At 41.8% G+C, this 24979-nt stretch overlaps 4 non-coding genes and 1 pseudogene across 4 annotated transcripts; 2 read left to right on the forward strand and 3 right to left on the reverse strand.

Moving 5' to 3' along the window:
• Nucleotides 1–24979, forward strand: part of LOC100660430 (etoposide-induced protein 2.4 homolog) — a 253196-nt pseudogene that overhangs the window by 1384 nt on the left and 226833 nt on the right.
• TRNAA-AGC (transfer RNA alanine (anticodon AGC)) lies at nt 817–888 on the reverse strand. Its single transcript has one exon. It is a non-coding gene; the product is annotated as a tRNA-Ala (tRNA).
• On the reverse strand, nt 5172–5244 carry TRNAR-CCG (transfer RNA arginine (anticodon CCG)). The gene has a single exon. It is a non-coding gene; the product is annotated as a tRNA-Arg (tRNA).
• On the forward strand, nt 7196–7268 carry TRNAK-UUU (transfer RNA lysine (anticodon UUU)). Its single transcript has one exon. It is a non-coding gene; the product is annotated as a tRNA-Lys (tRNA).
• TRNAA-CGC (transfer RNA alanine (anticodon CGC)) lies at nt 18236–18307 on the reverse strand. Its single transcript has one exon. It is a non-coding gene; the product is annotated as a tRNA-Ala (tRNA).

Raw genomic sequence — 24979 nt, forward strand, 5'->3', positions numbered from 1 at the left:
AGCCAAGCTCTTAACCACTAGGCCACAGGACTTCAATAATAGTAGCAATTATATAATGGCTTGTTACAGCTTAGAGATAAGTGAAATGTGTGGCAGCAATGCTATAAGTGAGGCAAGAATATTCTGTTATTAGATACCTGTTCTGCTCATGAAGTGATATAGAGTTATTTGGAAATGGACGTAGATTCGTAGTAGATGTATATTGAAAACCCTAGGGCAACCACTAACAAAATTTTAAAATGAAGTGTAATTGATATGCTAAGAGAGAAAATGCAGTCTGTCCTTTTCTTCCCTACTTTGTAATGGTAATGAGAAACTGCAGCGAAAGAGAAGAGGTGGTCTATGGCGTGGTGCAACATTGTTGCTTCCCTGTCAGCAGATCCTGCGTGAGCGCTTTGCTTTGCTTCAGTTTGATCCTGACTTTATCGTGCATAAGCAGTAAGGTTGGGAGCCCCAAGGAGTGTCAAGGACCACAGCCCAAAGAGTGTGAAACGATTTACCCTCTCTGTGAGTAGGAAAAACACAACTAAAGATATTCTGAAAGACAGCCACCAGAGGCTGGAAGAGATAAGAAAAACTCTCCTTTAGAATCTTCAGAGGCAATGTGGCCCTACCCATCCACACACCTTGATTTCAGTGATGCTAATTTTGGACTTTTGGTCTCTTAAAATTGTGAGTAAATAAATTTCTGTTGTTTTAAACCAAATACATATGTATATATCCTGAAAGACAAAGGTGAGAAAAGTCCGAAGCAAACTTGCCAATATTCAACTGTGAATCGGTAAGGAGAAAAAAAAAAAAAAAAAAACCGACCGATGGAGGTGCTGGGGATTGAACACAGGACCTCGTGCATGCTAAGCACGCGCTCTACCACTGAGCTACACCCCCTTCTTAGATTCTCACTATGGATTTATAGACTCATCTACAGGCAATTTAAATCTTAAGCTTTGACAGGTCAAAATTCATTACATTCAATTCTTGTTCCTGGATTGGATCCTGCCTCGCAGCCTGGACGAGAAGGAATAAAACACATTCCAGACCAAACGACTCTGAGATCTTCCAGCAGCCATTGGCTTCTTCAAGGGCTGCTTTTGGCCAACTGCATGAGCGCCAGTCAGTTTCAGTCCACCACGAGGGAGAGCCCTAGGATTGAACATTCTGTTAAGTTTTCTGATTTTCTTCTTGAAAAGTCTTCTCTGCCTATGAAGCTTGCAGAAAGACACAAAAGATAGTACAGGCGAATACAAAAAGGAGTTCTGTAAGTACTGCGAGGGAATCAAGACCCAGGTGGGGAGATAAGACTAGAGGTTAATTAATTCACAGTACTTGACCGAATCAAAGTGCGACAAGAACATGTCTCAAACAGTCAAGCTCACGCAAACGGCTGCGTCCAGCATCTGATTTGGAAACGTGGCTATAGCTCTGTCTCCGCGTTACTGTTGCGCTGGTTTTTAAGAGGCCGAAGTCAGAAGAGAGAAGAGAAAGGTGGACGCCCCTGTCGTTAAAGCCTCTCTTTTAGACCAAATTATTTCCCTAATGAAGAAAGCACAAGGGAAGCGCTTTATGAACTGGGAACAACCTGCAAAACAAATTCACACTTTATACACTTCCCCTCCACCTACAGAAGTCCGCAAATTTTACCAGTTCCTCAGGCGCAAAAAGTAGACACTTCCCACCTTTAGCCAATATGTGGTGAGACTGTTAATCCAGATGCGATGGAGAAAATCCAAATCTTCTTGGACGGAGGGGACATGTGCCCGGAATCTATAGTTTAAGTTACTACTATATTAGAAAGACACCTGTCTGGGAACTGAAACACGACGAGAATTGGGCTCGAGGGAGGGGATGAATAAGAGAGAGTGGCGGGTTTTATGGAGGGAGAAAGGAGGACGCTGAGCGAATGAGAGGAGCAGCAACAGAGGAATAGTAGAAGAGAAGAAGAATAGGGTTTGGAAATGGGTCTCTAAGGACGGGTAGGATGGGAACCGGCGCGAAGTTAGAAAGTGACCAAGTTCACATCTTTACTATGCTTTCTCCAGGCCCTGGGGAAGAGAGAGGCTAAAGTAAGTGTTTTCTAAGCGTATGTCCCACAAAAAGACACGACTCGTTTTGTCCAAAATTTCGTGATTGAGAGGGCTTTGCTGCACTTTCCATCGCTGAGCATTTTGGAAAGTGCCCGTGTCGTTGCGTGTTTGTGGAATAGCAGTTGCTGACATTGGAGGCTTTGGAAAAAGCTACAGGAAGCCGTTTTGTTCGGATCCCTAAATTCAGCAGCGCTGAATTTAGAACCTGGATCCCCTGACGGCTTCGGGCTGGACTATCTTGTATTTGCAGCAATTGATTTTTAGTGTCTTTGGGCTTAATATTCAAGGGAAAGAATGAGGAAGGAAGGTTAAGCAATGACCTAGCATTTTTGGGTTTGAATAGACTCTTACCGAATCCAACCAGTTGCTGGGAAGCTCAGTACACCAGGTCCCTGCCTGAAGATCTAGTATTCACGACCCAGTTCTGGTGTAAGTACTTTCGGTTTTCCCAACTTCTAATTCATGCACAAAAGGCTACTGAGCCCAGCTTTCTCCTGGAGCAATTCTGGGCATATACTGTCTTTTCTCCATGGGAACCTGAAGAGCAAGGCTTTGAATATAGAAAGTCAGATTTGCAATATTATTTGAGAGCTATTCATTCAATGTGCCCAGCAACCTTATTCTCTGTCCTACTGTCAAATGAATGAGCAAAGAAGTGGCTTAAGGGTTGAAGAGGGTGGTACAGGGTTGAGAGCTCAAGGTGGATGATGCAATTTTGATTTGGAAATTTGAAGAGCAGGATAGAAGGTGAAATGTTTTTAAGAAGATCCGAAGTTTCTGGATCGTGCAGTTGCTGTGTTCTTTCACTTTGGGAAACGAGGGCTGGGCTTTACGGCTTGTTAGGTTTTCTTTTTCTTTGGAGGCATTGGATAGACTTAGAAGGGTGGAATAGGAGTTTGATTTAGGACTTCATTTATTTAGGATACTTATGAATTTAAGGAGCAAATTCATGTTAATGTTTGATAAGCATGTTGATTCCTGAGGCTAAAATGTTACAAAGATTTCTTCCCAGGAGTTTTGTATACAGAATGTGTTTGTAGAGGAGAGGGTCACTGCACAGAGGTAGAGTGAGACATGAAGAGAGTCCATTGTAATTTGAAGATTTGGACCTCCTTGAAGGTGTTCATTGAAAACCAAGGGATAAGCTTTACCTCTAGAGTGATTTTGGACTCTGGAGTTTATACCATTTACCATTACCTTCCTGGAGTTTCTAAGAAGATATAATAAACAGCAGCTTCCAGGTGATATAACTTGTATCTCTTCTTTGCCAACTTCTGTTCCAATAAGAATCCTCTCCATGTTCATAGAAATCCTATGAATTCCCCTTAAAATTTGGGGGAGGACTCCATTTTTCTAACAGAGCTTGCCTCCTAGCTAACTCAGAAGGCAGCTCATCAGAGCAATTGAACATGAGAAAAGTAAAGAAAAGCAAAGGTTTCCTTGAAGGAGAGCATTAAACAGGCGTCAGACGCAAAGATACGTAGTCACTTGAGTACAGGTAGGATGATAGAGCAGGGATTAATTTGGCTCTGGGTCTGGAGAAGCACAATTAGGATAGTTTTGGGGTAACTGTGAAGTCAGTTATATTGTGGCTAAAGCAATCTGGATTCCAAACGTACCCTTGTAAGTTTCTGATATGGAGGGATGCGGGGATGCGTTCTTGTTAAACCAAGTTGTACTTGGAAGTTTCAAAAGTGTATTTTATGTATCATTGGTGAGAAGGTCCAATATGCTATGTGAAGCACTATTCGAACATCTCAAAGGAGAGACTGTGGTAAGAGTTCTTAAGTTATAGAATTTTTATGAGATATTAAAGGTTGAACTTAGTAGGAAAAGCCACACATACGCTCTCTGTGCTCTCTTCAGGAAATTCAAAACCTTTAAATTGTGTGTATAATCCCTGTAGATCCTGGAAAGAATAGAAGTCAATCTGTTTTGGAACGATTCTCAGAAGTGAGGGCATGGGAAAATGTTTTGAAGGCAAGGAGTTATACATTATGCTCCGCATTTTACAGACTGTATTTGCATACATGATATCCTTTGATAGTTTACAAAAGCTTTTTAATAATAGTGGTTATTGTCTTGCTTTACAGGTATAGAGAGGATATGCAATTTGCCCTATTTCACTAATTTATTAATGGATGGGAGTTAAGACACAAACCAAGATTGTATGCCTGCAAATCTTGAGTTCTTTCCTTCTAATTCCATACCACGTCTTTCTCTCTCTCACACATATACATTTAGTATTTCCCTCTTGCGTCGAGCCCTATGTGTATTATATGACAGAACCAAGTATGCAATTAAAAGCCATTGCCATGGAGTCAATTCAGACTCATAGCGACCCTACAGGACAGGTTAGAACTGCCCCATAGAGTTTCCAAGGAGCACCTGGTGGATTCAAATTGCCAACCCTTTGGTTGGCAGGTGTAGCTCTTAACCACTGTGCCACCAGGGTTTCCATAAATGCAATTAGACAGTAACTAAATCAATAATATTATTATCAGTTTCCCAGTCTTGCTCACAACCCTTTTAGGAAGGCACCCATTTTAGGAATTCATTGGTTATTGGCTTAATGAAGTTCTAGCATCCATGTAGGATCTTTGGCAGAAGAACTGTAACTACCACATCATAGGTCAGCTTCCAGAAGTTAAAGCAGATAGCTCCTATCATTCCTGCAATTTGGAATAGGAAGAGAACCGGCGAGGTGGGGGGGTGGCGTGGGGGGGAGGAGTAACCGTGACGGGCCTGGAATTGATGGAGAAAGGAACATATTGAGAACTTGTGATTCAAAATTCCTTGCAATTAGGGTAAGATTCAACAATATCTTAAAAAAAAGAAATAAACACCCACTGAAACCTTGAAAGCTCTCTACAAGAAGTAATAAACAGAGAGAACAGAAAGATAATCGTTAGTGAGTACACAGATTTGCTCTCCAGTCTTTTCGAGACTGGGCCCATTTTAGGTTTCCAAAACCTCTTTACTGTTAATTATTGATTTGTGAAAGAAGAGATTAAGCCTATAGCGCTTTTTCCGTCCTGCAACACCTCAGAAACCAGCGCCTGGAAAAGTTGAGCAACAAGAAACAAGCGACCACGAAGGGACTCGAACCCTCAATCTTCTGATCCGGAATCAGATGCCTTATCCATTAGGCCACGCGGCCACTGCCGTAGTTCCACTGTAAAAGAAGGTAAGTGAAAGTATTGACATGGGAGCATTAGGTTTTTATTTTCAAACTTTTAACTTTGCAATTCGAGAAAATTTGAACAACATTCAAAAAAGGAATTAAATATTACCTGAAACCTCTAAAAAAGTTGCTTAGAATTAATGAACTGTGAGATGTGACAAGTGACTTATTTCTTCGAGGGTGCTCTCGTCTAAGTCACTGATAATGATGACTCGATTGGGTACAGAAATATGAGCCAAGAACGAAACTCTGCAATGAATGAGTGCAGACTACAGCATGACGAGAAGGAGCTCCAGGAGTTGGTATGTCCTTCTCAAAGATAAGACGGCAAGAGCTCCCCTTTTCAGAAATGTCTGTTTTTAACGCCAGGAAAATATTTTATTATAATCCATTCATAACATAGGTTTTCGCAACTTGATCCTCTACCAACAAGTAGGAGAATCATCGGACGCGAAAGTAGGACGAAGTATTAGGCCGCAAACGTCCCTGAGGGAGTGGCTTCGCTATCTAAGGTGCAGTCTGGTGACTTCCAAGCTACCTCAAATGGAGAGAAGGCCAAAATAGCTTGTCTCATTGAAATAACTCCCAGGTATTTTTCCTAGAAGTCTTTCCCTAGTTCCCCTGAGAATTGATCCACAAAAAAACCCACGTTGATTTTGTGCCACCCACCCCCAACTATGCCTTGTATATTGGTAGGGTAGGACATAATTTCCTAAAGTAAAAAAAAAAAGTAAAGCAATTACAAATTCTCTCAGTTTTCACATAGTCCTGGTTTCTTGGAAAAGTGCCGAGTTATTTGGAAGAAATAAAAAAAAAAAGTCTTTTCTCATGTCCCGCGCTTTCTTTTCTCCTCAGAGAAGTTAGTCTTTCCTTCACCCCAACACTTCCCTATTTCTTTCCAAATCCACGCTACAGCATTTTCTCCATGTTTATGTCAAAACTCACGAACTATCTTAGGTCGTATTCTGGGTGGTATGTCCTAATGTACACTAAATTCATCAAGATAGTTACCTTTTTCCTTTGAAGGGAGCAGCAATCAGTCAATAAAGACATGAAGGAGGAAGAGGAAAAGGAAGGGAAGGAGGAATAAGAGGGGGAAGAGGAAAAAGAACTTAAAAAGAAGGAGTGGCTCAGAGATGGTAGAGAAGTTGCATCAGGAGCATAAACAGGCATAGAGATGAAGAAGATTAAACCCAGGCACATTGCATATCCACCATTGTGGAATGCTCTCGTCGGACTTCAAATTTTCACTCTTTCAACTCTTTTCTCCTGACTTGCAAGGCTGCAAGAGCTACAAGACAGTGCAGAGGGATACGGAGAAAAGTAGCATCAGAGTTGCTTCAAGAAAAATTGATGCAGGTGGACAAATAAGAAACAAAAGAATAAAATCACAACAATAGGCAAAAATGAACCCCTCTGGGTCTAACAACGTGATCTGAAACCAACCTCTGTTTCTGAAATTCTAAGGCGACAGAACACAAAGCAGAAGGAAGCTAAAATCTCCTAGTGTTTAATATGTCTTTGAAACAGCATCTTCTTGGCAAGAAGAATTAAAAGGAAGCTATTTTATTTGTGAAGTGGAAACCCTGGTGGCGTAGTGGAAACCCTATGGGGCAGTTCTACTCTGTTCTATAGGGTCGCTATGAGTCGGAACTGACTGGACTGCAGTGGGTTTGGTTATTTGGGCGGAGCCCTGGTGGTGCAGTGGTTAAGAATTTGGCTGATAAACAAAAAGTTGGCAGTTCCAACTCTTTTGGAAACCTATGAGGTAGTTCTGCTCTGTCCTACAGGTTCACAATGTGTCGGAAGCGACTGGACAGCAACGATTGTTTGTTGCTGTTATTATTTGGGAGATAGACCATGAGACGTAAAACTAATTGGCCTACACAAAGTCTACTCTAGTTACTCAAAGCTCGACGGCACGGGTGCCTGGGTAGCTCAGTCGGTAGAGCATCAGACTTTTAATCTGAGGATCCAGGGTTCAAGTCCCTGCTCAGGCGTTCTTTGTAATATTCGGTTTATTTCTCTTAAAATTCTATTGAGATTCAGCTCTCCCTTAGAGAAACTCATGCCGACATTTACTATAGATTTCCTCTTCTTCTTTTATTTCTTAATTTATTGTGCTTTAGGTGGAAGTTTATATTCAAGTTAGTTTCTCATTCAAAAATTTATGCACATTGTTTCATGACATTGGTTGCAATCCCCACAATGTGACAGCATTCTACCCCTTTACGCCCCAGGCTCCCTTGTGCCCATTCGTCCAGTTCCTGTCCCTTCCTTCCTTCTCCTCTTGCTTTGGGCAGGAGTTGCCCATTTGGTCTGTATATTTGATTGAACTAAGAAACACATTCCTCAAGTGTGTTACTGTTTGTTCTATAGGCCTGTCTAATATTTGTCTGAAAAGTGGGCTTTGAGAGTGATTTCAGTAGTTTTGAGTTAGCAGGGTGTCCAGGGGCCATAGTCTCAGGAATTCCTACAGTCTCTGTTATATCAGTAAATTTGGTCTTTTTTCTTTAATTGGAATTTTGGTCTACATTTTTCTCCCTCTCTGTCCAGGACTTTCTGTTCTGATCCCTGTCAGAGGGGTGGGTGGTGGTAGTCTGGCACCATCTCATTTTTCTGGGCTTAGGCTGGTGGAGGCTCTGGTTCATGTGGTCCTTTAGTCCTTTGGCCTAATATTTTCCTTGTGTCTTTGGTTTTCTTCATTCTCCTTTTCTATGGATGAGATGAGACCTACAGATGTTTCCTAGATGGCCACTGGAAAGCTTTAAGACCTCAGATGCTATTCACCAAAATAGAGTGTAGAGTCACTATGAACTGTTATGCCAGTTGACTTATGTCACCCAAGACTGTGGTCACCAGCCCTCAGCCCCAGCAACTCCGTCCCACAGGACATTTGGATGTGTTTAGGAAACTTCTATGACTTTCCCTTCATCAAGTTGTACTGACTTCCCCTATATTCTGTGGTGCCCTTCCCTTCACCAAAATAGACACTTGTCTACTACTTAGTTAGTGATTTCCCCTCCCCACACTCCTCGCCCTTATAACCATTAAAGATTTTTTTCTTCTCTGTGTAAACCTTTTCTGGAGTTCTTGTAATAGTGGTCTCATACAATATTTGTCCTTTTGTGATCGACTTATTTCACTCAGTGTAATGCCCTCCAGATTCATCCGTATTGTAAGATGTTTTGTGTATTCATCATTGTTCTTTGTCATTGCATATTATTCCATTGTGTGTATATATCATATTTTATTTATTCATTCATCTGTTGATGAGCCATACACAAAAACTAACTCAAAATAGATCAAAGACCTAAATTCAAAACCTAAAATGATAAAGATCTTGGAAGAAAAAATAGGGGCAATGCTAGGAGCCCTAATACACGAGATAAATACAAGTCATAACTAACAACGCACAAACACCAGAACATAAACTAGGTATCTGGGAGCTCCTAAAAATTAAACACTTAGCCTTATTAAAAGACTTCACCAAAATAGTAAAAAAAAAAAGAACCTACAGACTGGGAAAAAAATTTTGGCTAGGACTTATCTGACAAGGATCTGTTCTCCATAATCTACAAAATACTTCAACACCTCAACGACAACAAAAAATAATCCAATTAAAAAAATGGACAAAGAATATGAACAGTTTACCAAAGAAAACATTCAGGCGGCTAACAGACACATGAGGAAATACTTGTGTTCTTTAGCTGTTAGAGAAATGCAAGTTAAAACTACAATGAGATACCATCTCACTCTGACAATACTGGCACTAAAAAAAAAACAAACAAAAGAACAAATATCAGAAAATAACAAATGTAGGAGAGGTTTCAGGGAGATTGGAACTCTTATGCACTACTGGTGGGAATATAAAATTGTACAGCACTATGGAAAAAATAGGGTGACTCCTTAAAAAGCTAGAGATATTATCAAGTAATCCCACTCCTAGGAATATATCCTAGAGAAATAAGAGCCATCACACAAGTACACAGGTGCACACTCACGTTCGTTGTAGCACTAGTCACAAAAACAAAAAGATAAATACTACAGACTTCTTGACCTCTCTTCCTGTTGTTCGGTCAACAATAATCGAATGGAACAAGGACAGAAGAGAAAGGGCAAAGGCTTAGGCGTTCAGTTACTAGCCACAAGGTTGGTGGTTTGAATCCACCCAGAAAGGCCTCAGAAGACAGGCCTGGCAATCTGCTTCGGAAAGGTGAAAGCAAGCCCTGAAAACACAATTGAGCAGTTGTATTCTGCATACATGGGGTCACCAAGAATTGTAATCTATTTGACAGCAGTTAACAGCAGCCCCTGTCTATTTCCAAGCAGAAAGATAACCCTTTCGGTAATTCAGAGGAAGAACGTATGGAGGATGAAAAGTAGGAGACAGTAGGGAGAAAGATAAGATCAGGATTTAGGGATGTTTTGGACTTGGGGAGCTGGAAAAGATGTAATCTCTTTCACTGAATGCAAAAGTACAGAAAGAGGTTCATGTAGCTATGCTTGTACCTTTACTGAAATTGTGTTTACTTTTTGCTTTGCAGCTGTGGATGTTTGCATGATGAATTTCTCAACCCTAAGTGACAGCCTTGTAAAGTTGTTCTCTAAATGCTGGAATATCCAAATGTGAAATTCTATAGAGACTGCTGACTTGGAGATCTGGATTTTTTATGTGGTTTTTGGAGGAGAGGTTTCTCTGTCAGTTGAATGACACAACAACAGCAACAAAAAGTCAATTAAAACCTCTGAACTCTAAAAACAAAAAGATCTTGAAAGCACTGAGAGAAATAGCAACTTACCTGTAAGGAAAAAACAATTCAAATGACAGAGATATCATTCTCTGGAGGCCAGAAGGAAGTAGCACATTTTTAAAGTGCTTAAAGAAAAAAAACTGCAATCCAAAAAAAAACTTTTGGGAATGAAGGAGAGATCAACATATTCTCAGACAAAAGAAAGCTAAGAGAATTTGCCACCAGCAGACCTATCCTAAAATAATGGCTAAAGTTAAGTTCTCCAAAAAGAATGAAAATAATAAAAGAAGAAATCTTGGAACATCAAGAATGAAGAAAGAACACGATAAGCAAAAACAGGAGTAACTACAATAAGCTTTCCTTCTCCTCTTGAGCTTGCAAATTATGTCTGAAGGTTGAAGCACAAAGTATAACACTATCTTATGTGATTCTAAGTGTATGTAGAGGAGGAAATAGTTAAAACAATTACGTTATAAATGAGGGAAGGTAATGGGGAGAAAAAAGGAGGGAAAGTTGCTAAACTTAACTTGAACCGGTAAAATGATGATACCACTACACTGTGATAAGTATATATATTGTTATACGACTAAAAGATCTATTCAAAGAGATACATTCAAAAACTATAAATTAAAGTGGTATTCTAAAAACAATGTTCAAATTAAAAAAAAAAAAATTCCTAGTAAGTTGGAGATCTCTATTTGTATCCAATTAGAGGCTGACCTTGTGCTTGATCTCCACTACCTGTTGTGTTTCTTGAGGGAATTAAAATGAGGATACTTTAGTTTTGCCTGAGGCTGGAAATATGAGATCATCTTTTAAATTTCGACTTCATATTTTTAAACTTTTGTAAGTGGCAATATGCAAAGGCTTTGGGGGGTGAGAGAATGGAACTGATTTTTGTACATTCCCCAAACACACGACTTGTACAGAAAGCACTATGTAGAAAAATGATAGACTATAGTTTTTTTTAACTCCTTAACAGGTGTTTCTTTTTTGGAAATATAAGCAACTTATATAACTATTCTTATTCCCCATTGTCTTAGTTATCTAGTGCTGCTGTAACAGAAATACACCGAACAATATTTATTATCTCACAGTCTAGGAGGCTAACCCAACAAACCCAGTGCCGTCGAGTCTAGGAGGCTAGAAGTCTGAATTCAGGGCACCAGCTCCAGGGGAAGGTTTTCTCTCTTTTGGTTATGGGGAAAGGTCCTTGACATCAATTTTCGCAGGGACCCCCACATCCAAAGGACGCACTCTGCTCCCAGTGCTTCTTTCTTGGCAGTATGAATTCCCTCTCCTTTTTATTTGCTTCTTTCTTTTATATCGCAAAAGAGATTTACTCAAAATACAAACTAGTCCTATAGATTGAGACCTTCCTCATTAACATAACTCTCTCTAAGCCTGCCTCATTAACATTATAGAGGTTAGGATTTACAGCACATGGGATAATGACATCATCTCACAAAACAGTGGACAAACACACAATACTGGGAATCACGGTCTAGCCAAGTTGACACACATTTTTGAAGGACACAATTCAATCCATAACATTTCACCCTTTGCCCCTCCCCAAATTCATATCCTTGCTGGATGTAAAACACATTCATCCTATCACTTTACGCCAAAAGTCTTAAATCAACTCCAACTCCAAATTCCAAAAATTCCTCTGTATCTGTGAAATCTAGAATATAAGTTATCTGCTTCCCAAGTACAATGGAGTGGTGGAACAAGCACAAGGTAGACATTTCCATTACAAATGGGAGAAATTGGAGGGAAAGAAAGGGTAGTAGGCATCAAACAAGTCAGCAGAATGTGTTACATTAGCTCTCAAGGCTTGAAAAAAATCCTCTGTTGTCTGAGACCATTAAGGCAATGGCCCTGCCTTTTACTCTGGGTGTTTGGCACTCTATGAATTCTGGGTAGAGACCCCTCAGTCTTGGGCTTCAACTACCCTTCCAAGCCCACTGGAATGGCAACTCTGCCTCCTCACATTTGGGAGGCTCTGTTTTCCTAGTCCATCTGGGTGGCAACCCTACCCCCTCAGCTCCAACAGGCTCTGTTCTTCTGCTCCTTGGGCATGGCAGCCCTGCCCCCTCAACTTTGGGCAGGGGATCTGGCCCCATTCCCCTGGCTCTTCTGAATGGCAGCCTCACACTCAGTAACTGAGTTGATGAAGACCTAACTTTTTGAAAACTAGGGGGCTATGGACTCACACTTTGAAACTCCAGAGGCCATGGTTCCACATTTTGAGACCCCAGGATGGTGGCCCTACCCTTTGACTCTAAAGCAGTTCTGCTTCCCAAGTTCCTTGTTTCTTCTACTTCTGCTTCCTGGTTCCTCAAGCCTTTTGGCCCCTCAGGCCTCTTGGGCCAGCTCACAGCCAGCCCTGCTCTGGCAACTGTTACAAAGCTCTTTAGCTCTACCAGTAAGTGCCTGGAGGCAGCCCACTCTAAATACCAAATGTCTCAGGTTGGGTTCTCTAGAGAATCAAAACCAGTGAAGGGTGTGTGTGTGTGTGTGTGTGTGTGTATACAGAGAGAGACTGAGAGGGAGAAAAAGATTTATCTCAAGGAACTGGTTCAAGTGGTTGTGTTGTTTCTGTTAGGTGCCGTCTACTCGGTTCGAATCATAGCGACCCTATGCACAAGAGAATGAAACACTGCCCGGTCCTGCGCCATCCTTACAATCGTTGTTATGCTTGAGCTCATTGTTGCAGCCACTGTGTCTATCCACCTCATTGAGGGTCTTCCTCTTTTCCGCGGACCCTGTACTCTGCCAAGCATGATGTCCTTCTCCAGGGACTGGTCCCTCCTGACAACATCTCCAAAGTATGTGAGACACAGTCTCGCCATCCTCGCCTCTAAGGAGCACTTTTTCCAGGACAGATTTGTTCGTTCTTTTGGCAGTCCGCGATATATTTAATACTCTTCGCCAACACCACAATTCAAAGGCATCAACTCTTCTTCAGTCTTCCTTATTCATTGTCCAGCTTTCACATGCATAAGATGCGATTGAAAATACCATGGGTTGGGTCAGGTGCACCTTAGTCTTCAGGGTGACGTCTTTGCTCTTCAACACTTTGAAGAGGTCATTCGCAGCAGATTTGTCCCATGCAATGCGTCTTTTGATTTCTTGACTGCTGCTTCCATTGGTGTTCATTGTGGATCCAAGTAAAATAAAATCCTTGACAACTTCAATCTTTTCTCCATTTATCATGATGTTGCTCATTGGTCCAATTGTGAGGATTTTTGTTTTCTTTATGTTGAGGTGCAATCCATACTAAAGGCTGTGGTCTTCGATCTTCATTAATAAGTGCTTCAAGTCCTCTTCACTTTCAGCAAGCAAGGTTGTGTCATCTGCATAACGCAGATTGTTAATGAATCTTCCTCCTATCTTGATGCCCCGTTCTTCTTCATACAATCCAGCTTCTCGTATTATTTGTTCAGCACACAGATTAAATAGGTATGGTGAAAGAATACAACCCTGACCCACACCTTTCCTGACTTTAAACCAATCAGTATCCCCTTGTTCTGTCTGAACAACTTCCTCTTGATCTATGTAAAGATTCCTCATGAGCACAATTAAGTGTTCTGGAATTCCCATTCTTCACAGTGTTACCCATAGTTTGTTAAGATCCACACAGTCAAATGCCTTTGTATAATCTATAAAACACAGGTAACCATCCTTCTGGTATTCTCTGCTTTTAGCCAGGATCCATCTGACATCAGCAATGACAGCCCTGGTTCCATGTCCTCTTCTGAAACCAGCCTGAATTTCTGGCAGTTCCCTGTGGATATACTGCTGCAGCCGTTTTTGAACGATCTTCAGCAGAATTTTGCTTGTGTGTGATATTAATGATATTGTTCTATAATTTCCACATTCGGTTGGATCACCTTCCTTGGGAATAGGCATAAATATGGATCTCTTCCAGTCAGTTGGCCAGAAAGCTGTCTTCCATATTTCTTGGCATAGACAAGTGAGCACCTCCAGCATTGCATCTGTTTGTTGAAACATCTCAGTTGATATTCCATCAATTCCTGAAGCCTTGTTTTTCACCAATGCCTTCAGAGCAGCTTGGACTTCTTCCTTCAGTACCATCGGTTCCTGATCATATGCCACCTCTTGAAATGGTTGAATATCGACTAATTCTTTTTAGTATAATGACTGTGTATTCCTTCCATCTTCTTTTGATGCTTCCTGCTTCATTTAATATTTTCTCCATGGAATCCTTCACTATTGCAACTCGAGGCTTGAATTTTTTCTTCAGTTCTTTCAGCTTGAGAAATGCCGAGCGTGTTCTTCCCTTTTGGTTTTCCATCCCTAGCTCTTTGCACATGACACTGTAATACCTTACTTTGTCTTCTTGAGAGGCCCTTTGAAATCTTCTGTTCAGTTCTTTTACTTCATTGATTCTCCCTTGTGCTTTAGCTGCTCAACGCTCAAGAGCAAGTTTCAGAGTCTCCTCTGACATCCACCTTGGTCTTTTCTTTCTTTCCTGTCTTTTCAGTGACCTCTTGCTTTCTTCATGGATGATGTCTTTGATGTCATTCCACAACTCGTCTGGTCTTCAGTCACTAGTGTTCAATGCGTCAAATCTATTCTTGAGATGGTCTCTAAATTCAGGTGGGATATACTCAAGGTCATATTTTGGCTCTCGTGGACTTGCTCTGATTTTCTTCAGTTTCAGCTTGAACTTGCATATGAGCAAATGATGACCTGTTCCCCTGGCCTTGTTCTGACTGATCATATTGAGCTTTTCCATCATCTCTTTGAGTCAATTTGATTTCTGTGTGTTCCGTCTGGCAAGACCGATGTGCATTGTCGCCATTTACGTTGGCGAAAGAAGGTATTTGCAATGAAGTCATTGGTCTTGTAAAATTCTATCATTCGATCTCTGGCATTGTTTCTATCACCAAGGCCATATTTTCCAACAACTGATCCTTCTTCTTTGTTTTCAACGTCCGCATTCCAATCGCCAGTAATTATCAATGCATCTTGATTGCATGTTTGATCAATTTCAGACTGCAGCAGCTGATAAAAATCTTCTATTTCTTCATCTTTGGCCCTAGTGGTTGGTGCGTAAGTTTGAATAATAGTCGTATTAACTGGTCTTCCTTGTAGGCGTATGGATATTTTCCTATCACTGACAGCGTTGTACTTCAGTATAGATCTTAAAACATTCTTTTTGGCGATGAATGCAACACCATTCCTCTTCGAGTTGTCATTCCCTGCATAGTAGACTATATGATTGTCCGATTCAAAATGGGCAATACCAGTTCGTTTCAGCTCACTAATGCCTAGGATATCAATGTTTATGCGTTCCATTTCATTTTTGTTGATTTCCAATATTCCTAGATTCATACTTCATACATTCCAGGTTCTGATTATTAATGGATATTTGCAGCTGTTTCTTCTCATTTTGAGTCACGCCACATCAGCAAATGAAGGTCCCAAAAGCTTTACTCCATCCATGTCATTAAGGTCAACTCTACTTTGAGCTCTTCCCCAGTCATTTTTTGAGTGCCTTCCAACCTGCGGGGCTCGTCTTCCAGGACTATATCAGACAATGTTCCGCTGCTATTCATAAAGTTTTCACTGGCTAATGCTTTTCAGAAGTAGACTGCTGGGTCCTTCTTCCTAGTCTGTCTTAGTCTGGAAGCTCAGCTGAAACTTGACCTCCATGGGTGACCCTGCTGGTATCTGAATACTGGTGGCATAGTTTCCAGCATCACAGCAACACACAAGCCCCCACAGTACTACAAACTGACAGACACGTGGGAGTCAAGTGGTTGTAGAGGCTGGCAAGTTCCGAATCTGTGTGTCAGGTGTCAGACTGGAGGCTTCTCTTGACGCTTGTAGCTGCAGGGGATGGCGAACGCAAGATCAGGGAGTAGGATGGCAGGCTGCTAGCTGAAGTCCCAAGAACAGGAGGTCAGATGCTGACAAGCAGAATGCACGATCCAGAGAAAGGCAAAAGCTATTGAGCTTTGTCAGAAAGTCCATATACATTGGATGCAGGCCACACCTCCAAGGAAACTCCCTTTCAATTAATTGGCTTCTCACAGCAGATCCCATCATGGAGGGGATCACACTATATCAGATCTCACCAAGAAAGTGATTACATCATTATACAACTGCCAAATTACTTCATAACTGCCAAACCACTGAAAATCATGGCCCAGACAAGTTGACACACAACCTTAACCATCACACCCACCCAAACATCTTTGGCCCCATCTCCCTCTGGCACCTTCGGTAAGGTGTTACCTTGTTGTTTTTGTTACATGCCTAAGCTTTCAATTAGACTCAGATTCATGGCAACCTTACGTACAACATCTTTGAAATCACCGCATGTTCAAGTTCATTATTGTATCTGTTGTGTCAATCCATCTCGTTGAGGATCTCCCACACTTTCAGCAGCCCTCTACTTCACTAACCATGATGTCCTGCTCTAGCAATTGATTCGTTCTGGTGACATGTCCAAAGCAAGGGGGTAGAACAGTTTTCTGTTCTGATTCATAAGGTTTTCATTGACTAATTTCTGGAAGTAGATCACCAGGCCTTTCTTACTAGTCTGGATTGGTCTGGAAGCTCGGCTGAAACCTGTCCGCAAAGGTTGATCTTAGTGATATTTGAAAAACCGGTGGCATAGCTTCCAGCATCATAGCAACACACAAGACACCACAGTAGACAAACTGACAGACAAGTGGTGTTACTTAAAAAAAAAAAAAAAAAAGATCTGTTGTGGCTCAGTGGATTCCAACTCATAGCAACTTTATTGGACAGAGAGAACTGCTCCACAATGTTCCCAAGGAGCAGCTGGTGAATTCAAACTGCCAACTCTTTGCTTTGCAGCTGAGCCCTTAAGCACTGTGCAACCAGTGCTTCAAAAGCTTTAAGCCCTACTGAGAGTCAAACTCAGGATCTCCTGTTTACAAGCCAGGTGCTTTACCCTACTAAGTCATAGGCCCATGTTTCCTTATAGGAGCCATTGCCGTCAAGTCGATGCCCTCTATAACGACCCTATAAGACAGGGTAGAAATGCCCCATAGGTTTTCCCAGGATCAGCAACCAAGCTCTTTAACCAGTTCGCCACCAGGGCTCCGCGTTACCTTAAACCGAAAAAAAAAAACCAAACCCGTTACCGTCGTATAGGACAGAGTAGAACTGCCCCATAGAGTTTCCAAGGAGCTCCTTGCGGATTAAGAACTGCCGATCTTTTAATTAGCAGCCGGAGCACTTAACCACTACGCTACCAGGGTCCCCCCGTGTTACACTAGCTGTTATGAATTCACTTAAAGATTTTAGAATAAAAACTGAAGTTCAATGAGGAAATAAAGAAAGTAAGAAATTTAAACCCTCTATCGAAAGCTACTAGACAGCATTGCTCCTGGGATTTTACTTCAGTTTAATATTATGGCTTAGGGGGTACTGGGGAGTCGGTGGATGTATTGTGTGTAAACCTCCTATGAACTTCGAGTTCATATGGACAAAAAATACCTGCTTCGGAAACTCGGGATAGAACCTTGAATATCTGTTGGTGGAATGCTGGCTCATCTAGGCGATCCCGGAGCACCTGAGAGCTGGCTTTCTTCAGTCTTCCAAATTATGTTTTAAATGTTCGTGTGGCAAAGGTTTAGCTAAGTGCCCCAGTACCTTTGTCCAAAGTCTACCCACTTATTCACTCAGAAAAACTTGGGACCCAGGATCCAGCACCTCTGCTTCTTGGATCCAATTCTCCGGGGCGGCAACTGAGGGAGAGCAGACAAGAAACGAGTTGGCCAACCAGTCTTCTGCCTTAGACTACCGAACGTTCATAAAACTAAGGAAGCACGTAAAGTTTTTGGCGGAGCAGCTTTTTTTTTTTTCCTCTCATTTCCGATCTTCTTTTTCTGTCCTGCTCTTTAATGATACTGCCAAATGGAACTTAATTAAGGGGTCCATTAATGTGGTTGCAGACCTCATACTTCGGGTGGAGAAGATTCTGATGGGTGTGGTTCCTTCTTTTCTTCTCTTCAATCCCTCTTCCCTCTGCCTCTGCCTGCCCCTTGGATTGCACCTACGCCCTCGATGGAGGAATGGGATACTGTTAAAAGCAAGTCATTGTACTATTTTTTTTTCTTTAATGTGAGCAGGAAAAAATGTCAAAATGTACGTAAAGAACAGGAGGAGGAATAACATGGAAAGAATGAGGTTACGAAAAACCCAGCTGGAGGCACCGGGGATTGAACCCGGGACTTCGTACATGCGAAGCACGCGCTCTACCACTGAGCTACACCCCCGAACTAGTTGTTTTGATCTTTGGAAACGTTTATAAATTTTCAGCTGTGTTTTCTATTGGTTTTGTTTTCTGGTAAAAAGGTAGTTGGAGAAAATCCGCTGGATTTAATCTCACCCTTTGCGACTTTTCTAAACTGGATGCACTCTAGTGGCTTCATACGGAGAAGGGCAACTGGATTGCAGTCCCAATGACACTTTTGTGATCCTGGGACCTTCCCATTCCTGTTAAAAAAAAAGCAAAAACAAAAAAGCCTTTGCCGTCGAGTAGATTCGAACACATGGAGACCCTATAGCACAGAGTAGAATTTGTTAGTCTGCTCTAAAGTCTACTCGCCAGGAAACTGGGTGAAAGTTACTTGACTCCACCAGGAAAATCACAGATTTCCAACACAAATCTCCAGCCATACTAGCTCAAATGAAGTGCCTGAGGAAGTCCAGAGGAAGTCGTCAGCTGTAGCTGAACCGAAGAGTTGCACTCCGTATCAAGTTGCGTCAGATGCCCCGCCAGCATTCACTTTCCAGCCGACTCAGGGCTGGCTCACACCTCACACGTTCTGCGGTTGCTTTCAGTTCTGGTTTCACACTTCCACCTATAGACCTTGTTTGAGGATGGTGTACACAAAGGAGTTTAGGAAAAAAGCAAACGAACAACCGAAAACTTTTACAAGATTCCATCAATTTTAAATAACTGTTTCCCACCCCCCCACTCCCCCAGGTAGGAGAATGAACACGGGTCCTCAATACTGCAAAGCAGATAGAGTTGAATTGGCCAGGAAAGAGGAGATGTAACGGCTGTTCTCTCGCTGGGCTGCCTTCAGCTCAACGTGTAGATCTCCGTTTTCAGTCTAAAGCCTAACGCTACTTCTTTATCAGGACTCTCCATATGATATTGATGGAACTATTTCAGGCAGTTTTTCATTTAAAGGCTGAAAAATATACTGAGCAAAAGTGTTTATTGGGAAAGACGAGGAAGGTGGAAGAAGTGTAATTCCAATTCTCCTTGCCTTAGATTTCTAGAAAATCTCCTTGAGAAAGCGAGTGCAGGGGAGTGTTTGTTGTTGGGGGACTTGCTGCAGGAACAAGAATTGTTCTGACAAAACTTACAGACCTTTTTGTCTAGACCTTTCCTTGAGAGCTTTCCCAAATGTCGACCACGTCTCTACCTTCACTGGCACTTTGGAGTTTGGAAAACACTGCATTCCTTGAGAGATACCCTTGTCTTAGCCTCTTAATTTTTCTTTTCTTTCTGTCCTTCTTTTTTCTTTCCTGTTCCTCAGTAAACTGTGAAATGGAACTAAAGAAACATGGACTCACTTATGTGGTGGTGGCATATGTGTTCCTCCCCTTTCTGGAGATCTTGAGTAAGCCAGGTCTTTCCCTCCCTGTCATTCCTCCTTGTCTTACTTGGGCTGATGCAGTCAGGCTGGTAGCGGCCAGGCCACAGAGTCGAGACAGATCAGTTCTAGAGGCAATCAGTTGGATGATAGATTTATTTCGGATGTGAGCAGGGAATAAAAGTGATTAAAGGCATTTTAATAATGAAGAGAAGTTAGATATGTTATTGAAATACAGCACTGAAGGGAAAAGAAAAAACAATAATGAAGGAGCCTGGGATTAGCTGGCCTTTCTTGCATGTTTAGGCTGTGCTCTACCACTAAGCTATACAACCAGGAAATCCTCTATACTTCAGTAATTTCTCTGTAACTGGTAACCACTCTGGTTTCTGGGTATTCTAGGGCTTAATAGTTAGTAGCATCAAGTCTGCTCTACTGTATTTAACTTCGCTGTTTCAGAAAAAGAAACTCTGTTGGCGTAGTGGCCAAGAGTTATGGCTGCTAACCAAAAAGGTTGGCAGTTTGGATTCACCAGGTGATCCTTTGAAACCCTATGGGGGCAGCTCTACTCTGTCCTTTGGGGTCACTATGAGTTGAAATCGACTTGACAGCAATGGGTTTTGGTTTTCAGTTCAGAAAATACTAGACCGAATCCTTTTTTTTTTTTTTTTTTGCAGCTAGGCCATGAGAAAAACAACCAAATTGCTAGACTGTAAGGTCCTATTCCTGTTTCCCAGTCCAATCAGCCCACTCAAAGTTCTACTCACCTACAGGCTACCAGAGAGGTTCCATTCCACCACAAGGGAGAGTCCCAGGTTGGACTACTCTGTCTCCAGGTCTCTTCCTTTCGACTTCCTTTCTCTCTGCCTATAAAACTGCTAGCAAGACACAAGAGATGGTGCAGAAAAATACAAGGAGTGGCATGCACACTTCGTCAGAAAGTTTAGGTCCTAGTGGGGAGAAAAGATAAAAAAAGAATCAGTTAACTATATTTGATGGAAAATGAAATACAACGAGATGAGTAACTGTAGAGGCGGCCTGGAAATTTAGACATGTATTCACCTTGATTAAATTTCATGAAGTGCTCTTGCTGTAATTGCTAAATTGGTAGAGTATAATCTCTCCTCGCCCATCTGTAACCTTTGCTAATCTGGGACTGTTTTAGTATCTAATGTTATATATCAAACTATTCCAAAATTTAGTGGCTTTAAAAAACCACCCATTTCATTTGCTGGCAATTCTCTGGGTCAGAAATTTGGGCAGGGCATGGCTGGACATTTCTGCTCCTCAGATATCAACTGGGATTGTTTACTGCTCTGCATTCAGCTAGTAGCTGGATTAAGCTCAAAGGTTCAAGAAGTCTTCACTCATGTCACTAGCGTTATCAGTGCCACTCTATATGGCTTTATCTTAGTCTTTCTCTCTCCATGGTGAAAGTTTGAGCTTTCTTATAGCTTGGTGTTGTTGTTAGTTGCTGTTGAGTCAGATCTGACTCTTAGTGACCCTATGTGCAACAGAACGAAACACTGCCCAGTCCTACACCATCCTCATAGTTGTTATGCTTGAGCCCATTATTGCAGCCACTGTGTCAATCCATCTCATTGAGGGTCTTTCTCTTCATTGATGACCTCTACTTCTCCAAACTCAATGTCCATCTCTACGGACTGATCCCTCCTGATAACATGTCCAAAGTACGTGAGATGTAGCCTCACCATTCTTGCTTCTAAGGAGCATTCTGGTTGTACTTCTGCCAAGACAGATTTGTTTGTTCTTTTGGCAGTCCTTGGTATATTCAACATTCTTCTCCAACGCCACAACTCAAAGGCGTCAAAAAAGTTCGGTCTTCCCCTACAGATTGGGAAAGAATTTTCAGCTATGACATCTCCGACCAGCGCCTGATCTCTAAAATCTATATGAGTCTGTTAAAACTCAACCACAAAAAGACAAACAACCCAATCAAAAAATGGGCGAAGGATATGAACACGCACTTCACTAAAGAAGATATTCAGGCAGCTAACAGATACATGAGAAAAATGCTCTCGATCATTAGCCATTAGAGAAATGCAAATTAAAACTACGATGAGATTCCATCTCACTCCAACAAGGCTGGCATTAATCCAAAAAACACAAAATAATCAATGTTGGAGAGGCTGCGGAGAGATTGGAACTCTTATACACTGCTGGTGGGAATGTCAAATGGTACAACCACTTTAGAAATCTATCTGGCATTATCTTAAACAGTTAGAAATAGAACTACCATACAACCCAGAAATCCCACTCCTTGGAATATACCCTAGAGAAATAAGAGCCTTCACACAAACAGATATATGCACACCCATGTTTATTGCAGCTCTGTTTACAATAGCAAAAAGCTGGAAGCAACCAAGGTGTCCATTAACGGATGAATGGGTAAATAAATTGTGGTATATTCACATAATGGAATACTACGCATCGATAAAGAACAGTGACAATTCTATGAAACATTTCATAACATGGAGGAACCTGGAAGACATTCTGCTGAGTGAAATTAGTCAGACGCAAAAGGACAAATATTGTATAAGACCACTATTATAAGATCTTGAGAAATAGTATAAACTGAGAAGAACACATACTTTTGTGGTTAGGAGAGGGGGAAGGAGCTAGGGTGGGAGAGGGTTATTTACTGATTCGTTAGTAGATAAGAACTGCTTTAGGTGAAGGGAAGGACAATACTCAATACACAGAAGGTCAGCTCAACTGGACTGGACCAAAAGCAAAGAAGTTTCCGGGATAAATTGAATGCTTCAAAGGTCAGCGGAGCAAGGGCAGGGGTTTGGGGACTATGGCTTAAGGGCACTTCTAAGTCAATTGGCAAAATAATTCTATTATGAAAACATTCTGCTTCCCACTTTGAAATGTGGCGTCTGGAGTCTTAAATGCTAACAAGCTGCCATCTAAGATGCATCAATTGGTCTCAACCCACCTGGATGAAAGGAGAATGAAGAACACCAAGGTCACACGATAACTATGAGCCCAAGAGACAGAAAGGGCCACATGAACCAGAGACTTACATCATCCTGAGACCAGAAGAACTAGATGGTGCCCGGCCACAACCGATGACTGCCCTGACAGGGAACACAACAGAGAACCCCTGAGGGAGCAGGAGAACAGTGGGATGCAGACCCCAAATTCTCATAAAAAGACCAGACTTAATGGTCTGACTGAGCCTGGAGGAATCCCAGCGGTCATGGTCCCCAAACCTTCTGTTGGCCCAGGACAGGAACCATTCCCGAAGACAACTCATCAGACGTGGAAGGGACTGGACAATGGGTAGGAGAGAGATGCTGATGAAGAGTGGGCTACTTGTATCAGGTGGACACTTGACACTGTGTTGGCATTTCCTGCTGGGAGCCAGGCTGCAAGGGCGGCCCCTCTGCACCCACTGCCCCCAGCATAAACATTGAAGAATCCCTGAAAAGTCAGGAGGAGCCAGGCTGCAAGGGCAGCCTCTCTGCACCCACTGCCCCCAGCATAAACATTGAAGAATTCCTGAAAAGTCAGGAAGAGCCAGGCTGCAAGGGCGGCCCCTCTGCACCCACTGCCCCTAGCATAAACATCGAAGAATTCCTGAAAAGTCAGGAATATCTCTGTCATCTGTGTTATGTTTCTATTTCATTTTCAGCCTGTGTATAGCAGAATGTATAAGCATAAAATTCCATTATAGATTTAGGGACCTTTGGACGGGGGGCGTCCTACTCATAATCCCCTGGTGAAATCTCGGGTAGGGACAGCCCGTGTATTACTTGGGGATCAACATGAAGTTGTCTTAGGGGAAAAACAAATAGCTCGACTATGGAAAACAAGAATAGGATGGTGAAATCCTGGTATTTACCAAGGCCCTTTTTGTGATTAAACCACCACCCACACATGACCCCATAAAAGTGGAAAAACAAAAGGCAGTGAGTTCTCTCAGCCAATTTCTCAGCCAATTACAGATCAACCTTCTCGTCTACCCCGCTCACTGCTGCGCTTGACTGGTCTTTGGGTATAGAGATTGGGCTAATTGTCCTTGGCATAATCATGGACAATATGACGTAACCCAAAGTGGCTGGACTACAAGAATTTGGCCACCCTGGACAAAATGGACAAAGCCTATGTGGCAACAGTTTTTGCAAAAAGATTAATTATTATAAAAACTGTGGAAAGAATTGCAAGATTAAGCATAAAGTGTAAAGCAGTATGAAGTTAATTGTTACTTTGTGTAAAAATATATCAACAAAATATTCTCTTCAATTAAACAAAAAACTCATTGTACTTGTGTATGTATGCGGAACTGTACTATGTGTCACTTGGAAAATTATGTCTCTGGGAAATGATGTTTATGATTATATCTTGTACTGCCCCTTTATTGATCATGCGATGTTATGCTTTTGTAAGCTTATGATATAAAAGACCATGTAAAAAATAAAGAGCAGAGAGAGGCTTCTTTTTCTGCAAAATGAAAATATAAGACACACTACCGCTCGTTCTTTTTCGCCGAACTCTACCCCTCCTCTGGTGACCCTGTTCATTGCTGAGGCTGGCCCCTGGCAATTTCCTTGTCTGGAGGGGAGATGGGAGAGTAGAGAGGGTTAGAAACTGGCAAAATTGTCACGAAAGGAGAGTCTGGAAGGGCTGACTCATTAGGGGGAGAGTAAGTGGGAGTATGGAGTAAGGTGTATATAAGCTTATATGTGACAGACTGACTTGATATGTAAACGTTCACTTAAAGCTCAATAAAAATTATTAAAAAAAAAAAAAAAGTTCGGTCTTCTTATTCATTGTCCAGCTTTCACATGCATGTGAGGCGTTTAAAAACACCCTGGCTTGGGTCAGGGGCAACTTAGTCCTCAAGGTGACATCTTTGCTTTTTAACACTTTAAAGAGGTCTTTTGCAGCTTATTTGCCCAATGCAATGCATCTTTTGATTTCTTGTCTGCTGTTTCCATGGATGTTGATTGTGGGTCCAAGTAAAGTGAAATCCTTGACAACTCCAATCTTTTCTTTGTTTATCATGATGTTGCTTATTGTTCCAGTTTTGAGGATTTTTGTTTTCTTTATGTTGAGGTGTAATCCATACTGAAGGCAGTGGTCTTTGATCTTCATCAGTAAGTGCTTCAAGTCTTCACTTGCAGCATGCGAAGTTGTGTAACCTGCATACACAGGTTTTATTTTTAATATAAAAATTTATGTACACCTTGTTATGTACTCCTAGTTGCTCTCCCCCTAATGAAACAGCACACTCCTCCTCTCCACCCTGTATTCCCCATGTGCATTCAGCCAGCTCTTGTCTCCCTCTGCCTTCTCATCTCCCCTCCAGAC

This window comes from Loxodonta africana, chromosome 1, assembly GCF_030014295.1.
Source record: "Loxodonta africana isolate mLoxAfr1 chromosome 1, mLoxAfr1.hap2, whole genome shotgun sequence".
Lineage (NCBI taxonomy): Eukaryota > Metazoa > Chordata > Mammalia > Proboscidea > Elephantidae > Loxodonta > Loxodonta africana.